The sequence below is a fragment of the Dermacentor andersoni genome, unplaced genomic scaffold (assembly GCF_023375885.2).
Source record: "Dermacentor andersoni unplaced genomic scaffold, qqDerAnde1_hic_scaffold ctg00000595.1, whole genome shotgun sequence".
In the NCBI taxonomy this organism is placed as follows: Eukaryota; Metazoa; Arthropoda; class Arachnida; order Ixodida; family Ixodidae; genus Dermacentor; species Dermacentor andersoni.
The window spans coordinates 1-7,500 of NW_027315277.1; the positions used below are offsets into that span (position 1 = coordinate 1).

General features: G+C 60.1%; 2 non-coding genes across 2 annotated transcripts; both read left to right on the plus strand.

Moving 5' to 3' along the window:
• The first annotated feature begins 3,451 nt into the window (after positions 1-3,451).
• On the plus strand, positions 3,452-5,266 carry LOC140214733 (small subunit ribosomal RNA). The gene has a single exon (XR_011891664.1). It is a non-coding gene; the product is annotated as a small subunit ribosomal RNA (ribosomal RNA).
• A 1,574-nt stretch (positions 5,267-6,840) lies between these two features.
• Positions 6,841-6,993, plus strand: LOC140214725 (5.8S ribosomal RNA). The gene has a single exon (XR_011891657.1). It is a non-coding gene; the product is annotated as a 5.8S ribosomal RNA (ribosomal RNA).
• Positions 6,994-7,500: the final 507 nt, after the last annotated feature.

Here is a 7,500-nt window from a genome sequence, read left to right on the forward strand (position 1 = left end):
ACCGCGCAGACGTCGTCGTTGGCCGCGGCGTTGCCGCGAGCACGCGAAGAGACAAAGTCCGAAAGGACGTCAGCCGGGGCGTCGAGCACGCCGCCCGCACTGTTCGCACGCGTGCTCGGAAATGGCGAAGGGGCCGCGCTAGCGTGCCTTGAATCGGTGAGCGGCGGTACCGCGGCGATCGCCAGAGCTCGAATCCGCCCTGCAAAAGCCAAATATTGGCGCTCGGCTCGGCGCAGTACGCCGCCGCGTCGCACGAGTACGGCCCCATGGAGGTCTGGGCACTTATCGCTGCTACTGTAAGGGGCCGTACGGCCCCGGCCGACATTGTACCGTAGTGCGATTTTCGGCTTGCGCGTGCTCGTGGCGTAGTCCGCGCACCGTTCCGACGTCGACAATCGTGCCCACGACTACGCGAGCGCTGGAAGAGACAAAGTCCGAAACCGCGTGTGCCGGGGCGGCGCGAGCGCGACGCCTTTGACGCAACTTTTGCGTACAAGCCGCCGCACGGACACGACGGAGCCGGTGTCGCCCTGCAGAGGGCTGCACTATAGCACGCCGGGAACCGGCAAAGAACCGCGCAGACGTCGTCGTTGGCCGCGGCGTTGCCGCGAGCACGCGAAGAGACAAAGTCCGAAACGACGTCAGCCGGGGCGTCGAGCACGCCGCCCGCACTGTTCGCACGCGTGCTCGGAAATGGCGAAGGGGCCGCGCTAGCGTGCCTTGAATCGGTGAGCGGCGGTACCGCGGCGATAGCCAGAGCTCGAATCCGCCCTGCAAAAGCCAAATATTGGCGCTCGGCTCGGCGCAGTACGCCGCCGCGTCGCACGAGTACGGCCCCATGGAGGTCTGGGCACTTATCGCTGCTACTGTAAGGGGCCGTACGGCCCCGGCCGACATTGTACCGTAGTGCGATTTTCGTCTTGCGCGTGCTCGTGGCGGTGTCCGCGCACCGTTCCGACGTCGACAATCGTGCCCACGACTACGCGAGCGCTGGAAGAGACAAAGTCCGAAACCGCGTGTGCCGGGGCGGCGCGAGCGCGACGCCTTTGACGCAACTTTTGCGTACAAGCCGCCGCACGGACACGACGGAATCGCTGGCATCCCGCACGCAGCTGCATTGTGTCACGCCGGCAATCGTTGAAACACCACGCAGTCGTCGGCGTCGGCCCCGACATGGTTGCGAGCGCTGGAAGAGACAAAGTCCGAAACCGCGTGTGCCGGGGCGGCGCGAGCGCGACGCCTTTGACGCAACTTTTGCGTACAAGCCGCCGCACGGACACGACGGAGCCGGTGTCGCCCTGCAGAGGGCTGCACTATAGCACGCCGGGAACCGGCAAAGAACCGCGCAGACGTCGTCGTTGGCCGCGGCGTTGCCGCGAGCACGCGAAGAGACAAAGTCCGAAACGACGTCAGCCGGGGCGTCGAGCACGCCGCCCGCACTGTTCGCACGCGTGCTCGGAAATGGCGAAGGGGCCGCGCTAGCGTGCCTTGAATCGGTGAGCGGCGGTACCGCGGCGATCGCCAGAGCTCGAATCCGCCCTGCAAAAGCCAAATATTGGCGCTCGGCTCGGCGCAGTACGCCGCCGCGTCGCACGAGTACGGCCCCATGGAGGTCTGGGCACTTATCGCTGCTACTGTAAGGGGCCGTACGGCCCCGGCCGACATTGTACCGTAGTGCGATTTTCGTCTTGCGCGTGCTCGTGGCGGTGTCCGCGCACCGTTGCGACGTCGACAATCGTGCCCACGACTACGCGAGCGCTGGAAGAGACAAAGTCCGAAACCGCGTGTGCCGGGGCGGCGCGAGCGCGACGCCTTTGACGCAACTTTTGCGTACAAGCCGCCGCACGGCCACGACGGAGCCGGTGTCACCCTGCAGAGGGCTGCACTGTAGCACGCCGGGAACCGGCAAAGAACCGCGCAGACGTCGTCGTTGGCCGCGGCGTTGCCGCGAGCACGCGAAGAGACAAAGTCCGAAACGACGTCAGCCGGGGCGTCGAGCACGCCGCCCGCACTGTTCGCACGCGTGCTCGGAAATGGCGAAGGGGCCGCGCTAGCGTGCCTTGAATCGGTGAGCGGCGGTACCGCGGCGATCGCCAGAGCTCGAATCCGCCCTGCAAAAGCCAAATATTGGCGCTCGGCTCGGCGCAGTACGCCGCCGCGTCGCACGAGTACGGCCCCATGGAGGTCTGGGCACTTATCGCTGCTACTGTAAGGGGCCGTACGGCCCCGGCCGACATTGTACCGTAGTGCGATTTTCGTCTTGCGCGTGCTCGTGGCGGTGTCCGCGCACCGTTGCGACGTCGACAATCGTGCCCACGACTACGCGAGCGCTGGAAGAGACAAAGTCCGAAACCGCGTGTGCCGGGGCGGCGCGAGCGCGACGCCTTTGACGCAACTTTTGCGTACAAGCCGCCGCACGGCCACGACGGAGCCGGTGTCACCCTGCAGAGGGCTGCACTGTAGCACGCCGGGAACCGGCAAAGAACCGCGCAGACGTCGTCGTTGGCCGCGGCGTTGCCGCGAGCACGCGAAGAGACAAAGTCCGAAACGACGTCAGCCGGGGCGTCGAGCACGCCGCCCGCACTGTTCGCACTCGTGCTCGGAAATGGCGAAGGGGCCGTGCTAGCGTGCCTCGAATCGATCGGCCGGGGGCCCCGTAGGGCGACAGACAGGCAATTGTGCAGGAAACCGTACTGGCCATTGGCGAGAAATTGCCGTTCGCGCATTCGGTGGACGCGCTGCGCTTTCACGACTTCGGCATTGTGCTGCCGACGTAAGCTTTCAATCTTGCTCGCGGCGTTACGAGGCGGCACGATTTTCGCCAAACGCTCGTCGAAAGTGGCACGAGTACGGCCCCATGGAGGTCTGGGTACTTATCGCTGCTATTATATGGGGGTCCCAGAGAGCAGTCGCCCCCAAAGCGACCTGGGTGTTTGATATGCGGCGGGCTTCGTGCCCGTCAAGCGTGTCCCCGGTATCGCTCCCGTGGATCCCACAGCTGACGTCTGCAGCCTCATCCGCTTGATGCGTTAGGGGCTGGTTGTCGGACGACGCTTTTTCCACGATATCGAAGTGTGTTCCGCATCGTCCTCGGACGAATCAAATACGAAAGCGCCGAAGGCGCGGGCGTGACCCGTCGCCTAGCGGCTTTGCCGTCTCGGCTACGTTGCAAGTGTCGGTCGGTCCACCAGTGCTGCGGGCTCGAGAGAAACCGCAAGCCGCGATCGAGTCGACACAACCGGTCTATCGAGAATGTTGCGTGCTTCTTGCCGCGTGGCGATACCCGGCCCTGCGGGGAGGGCGCCGTTGCGAGCTCGAACGCCGTCGTCTCGGACTGTGCAAAGTGCTACCCTTTGCGAGAACGAAGCGTGTTGGGGCGCCTGAAGGTGGCCTCGGCATCGCAAAAACGGCGTCCGGCCTGCTTGAAAGGCTGGACGCGCAGTTGAACGATTACCTGGTTGATCCTGCCAGTAATCATATGCTTGTCTCAAAGATTAAGCCATGCATGTCTAAGTACATGCCGAAATAAGGCGAAACCGCGAATGGCTCATTAAATCAGTTATGGTTCCTTAGATCGTTTCTTCCTACTTGGATAACTGTGGCAATTCTAGAGCTAATACATGCAGTGAGCCTGAAGCCCTTTGGGCGACGGGTGCTTTTATTAGACCAAGATCGATCGGGTTTCGGCCCGTATTGTGTGGTGACTCTGGATAACTTTGTGCTGATCGCATGGCCACGAGCCGGCGACGTTTCTTTCAAGTGTCTGCCTTATCAACTTTCGATGGTAGGTTACTTGCTTACCATGGTTGTTACGGGTAACGGAGAATCAGGGTTCGATTCCGGAGAGGGAGCCTGAGAAACGGCTACCACATCCAAGGAAGGCAGCAGGCGCGCAAATTACCCACTCCCGGCACGGGGAGGTAGTGACGAAAAATAACAATACGGGACTCTTTTGAGGCCCCGTAATTGAAATGAGTACACTCTAAATCCTTTAACGAGGATCAATTGGAGGGCAAGTCTGGTGCCAGCAGCCGCGGTAATTCCAGCTCCAATAGCGTATACTAAAGCTGCTGCGGTTAAAAAGCTCGTAGTTGGATCTCAGTTCCAGACGAGTAGTGCATCTACCCGATGCGACGGCTCGGACTGAACATCATGCCGGTCCTTTCTTGGTGCACTTCATTGTGTGCCTCGAGAAGGCCGGTGCTTTTACTTTGAAAAAATTAGAGTGCTCAACGCAGGCGAGTCGCCTGAATAAACTTGCATGGAATAATAGAACAAGACCTCGTTTCTGTTCTGTTGGTTTTTGGAATACGAGGTAATGATTAAGAGGGACAGACGGGGGCATTCGTATTGCGGCGCTAGAGGTGAAATTCTTGGACCGTCGCAAGACGAACTACTGCGAAAGCATTTGCCAAGAATGTTTTCTTTGATCAAGAACGAAAGTCAGAGGTTCGAAGGCGATCAGATACCGCCCTAGTTCTGACCATAAACGATGCCAACCAGCGATCCGCCTGAGTTACTCAAATGACTCGGCGGGCAGCTTCCGGGAAACCAAAGTGTTTGGGTTCCGGGGGAAGTATGGTTGCAAAGCTGAAACTTAAAGGAATTGACGGAAGGGCACCACCAGGAGTGGAGCCTGCGGCTTAATTTGACTCAACACGGGAAAACTTACCCGGCCCGGACACTGGGAGGATTGACAGATTGAGAGCTCTTTCTTGATTCGGTGGATGGTGGTGCATGGCCGTTCTTAGTTGGTGGAGCGATTTGTCTGGTTAATTCCGATAACGAACGAGACTCTAGCCTATTAAATAGGTGCGGGGTTCCCAGCACCTTACAACCTTCTTAGAGGGACAAGCGGCTCCTAGCCGCACGAAACAGAGCAATAACAGGTCTGTGATGCCCTTAGATGTCCGGGGCCGCACGCGCGCTACACTGAAGGAAGCAGCGTGTCTTTATCCCTGTCTGAAAAGACTGGGTAACCCGTGGAACTTCTTTCGTGATTGGGATAGGGGCTTGCAATTGTTCCCCTTGAACGAGGAATTCCCAGTAAGCGCGAGTCATAAGCTCGCGTTGATTACGTCCCTGCCCTTTGTACACACCGCCCGTCGCTACTACCGATTGAATGATTTAGTGAGGTCTTCGGACCGATGTCCGGCGCGGCCTTTCGGTTGCGCCGGTCTGTTGGAAAGATGACCAAACTTGATCATTTAGAGGAAGTAAAAGTCGTAACAAGGTTTCCGTAGGTGAACCTGCGGAAGGATCATTACCGGATTGTGAAGGGTGGCGAGCGCCATTGTTTCTACCCCGTGTGGGTGAAGCAGCTCGCTGCGCCCGACGCTTTCCGCCGCTGGCCCCGCTTGGACGCGGGGACGGCTATACCCGAACATGCCGGGGACTGCCTGAATTTTGAGGGGCGCCCCGTGCCAAATTTGTTGCGCCCAGTGGACGCCGGCTGCAACCTTGGACGGTTGGCTTGGCCGCGCCCGCGGGTAGAAACGGCGTAACGCACACTGGGTGGGCTTTCTGTCCGCTTTGGCGCTCTTGCGCGGAATGGGAGTAAGACGACCCGACCTGCTGCTTTGCCCAGTACGAGGGGAACGGCGAAGCGTGCGGTCGGTCAAGGAACTGACGGTCGAGAGCTAATGCCGCTGCCGCTTAGTACACACACGGAACCGTGGTGCGAGCGCTCTCCCGTCCTCCGCGGCAAACGCTGCCGAGTCTGAAAAGTCTGGCGGCTGCCGGTCGCTTCCTGCGGCGAGTATGGAGTAACGACCCGACTTTGTTGCCGCCCAAGTACTAAAGGAACGGTGTGGCGCTCGGTCGGTCATGGAACTGTCGGTATGAGGGTGCGGCTGCCAAGTACGGAAGGAACCGTGGCCTAAAGTGCTCTCCCGTCCTCCGCGGCAAATGCCACCGAGTCCGAAAGGGCCGGAGGCTGCCGGTCGGCTCCTGCTCGTGACGCGCGAGGTGTCGAGATCGCGGTTTAATGCGACGACGTCTGCAGGCTATTCGCCCGCCGCCGAGGGAAAGGCGGCGTTGCTGCGAAGTACCGAAGGAAACGCGGCTTTGCTACGTCGGAAGCGTTCTGCGGTTAGCGGACTTGTGCGCTTTGGGAAGGCGCCGCACGTCGAAAGAGGAAGTACGGACAGACGAGGGACTGTAGTCCCGGATTCGAACGCACTTGCGGCCAGGCCCTTGCTGGCTTCGTCTTCCGCCTCAAGTAGACTTGTTGTGGCGCCGGCGCAGGGAGCCGTCCCTGGCACTGGCCGAGTGGTTTTGGAGAGCTGCGCGAGTACGCGCGCCGGGCTCTTGTCTTTCGTCTCAAGTAGGCTGTTGGATCAACAGCGGTTATGCTGCGGCGATCTGCCGATGCGAAAGTGTGTGTGTGTTTGAGGCCCTTCTATGAACCTACTGCTGACTGAAGCGAAGCACGTCGATGGGGGTGAAGCCCTGCCCGTGGCCGTGTAGCCGTTAAAGACTCCACAGCGGCTTAGCCCTAATCATGGCTCTGTCGCTCTTTGCAATTTTTAGTGGAGCGATGTGAACGTGCACACGAGACACACGGGTCCGGTGGTTGGATGGCAGGTAAAACCGGCTTCGAGTGCGCGCAAACGGCATAAGCTACCTCGAGGGCAAGCGAGGAAGGCGTGGGCGCAAAACACACGCGCGAGTAGCAGGAGTGGAGTGCCATTAGGCTTTCAGCTGCTGAGACGCGGCCGCCGAAAGAGCGAGACTGGAGGAGCGCACGCCGAAAGGCGCTCTTCGAAACCACACACAGGGAGACGCCACGTGCCTAAAACCCTGGTTGTACTGTACTGAATTGAACAAACTATTTTTCACGACTCTAAGCGGTGGATCACTCGGTTCTCGGGTCGATGAAGAACGCAGCCAGCTGCGAGACTTGGTGTGAATTGCAGGACACACTGAGCACTGATTCTTTGAACGCACATTGCGGCCTTGGGTCTTCCCTTGGCTTCGTCTGTCTGAGGGTCGGATCACATATCAAGAGAGACTTCGGCGCACAGGGAACGTGCGTCCGTCGACTCGTTTTGACCGCGTCGGCATCATGGACAGTACGTTGAGCGCTAAAGCCACGCGCCAGCGGCCTCACGAGAGGGAGACGGTGGCAAACCGTTGTGCCAATTCTTCGAAAAGACGGAAACGAGGCATTACTACTGCAGCGTGACGAGTGCGCGCCTCTAGCAAGACCGCCGCAGGATGGAGTCGGATACCTGCAGGGAAAGAGCGGTCCAAGCACGAGGCGCGAACGTCTGTTGCCATGTAGCGCGCACGTTTGCGAGAGAGTCGGAAGCGCACGCTTGCGTGCACGGAAAACGTGGGAATGAAACGCCGGCCGATTCCCGCGCCGTGCGCAAAGCCAGCGCGATCGCAATTTGCGCTGTTTGCCTTCGAAGTACGTCGAGCTCCAGAGCTGGTCGCTCGTTCACGTCACCGCAGTTGTGTGGGCGCCCTTCCGGGCTTCGTCGCAGGAATGGGAAT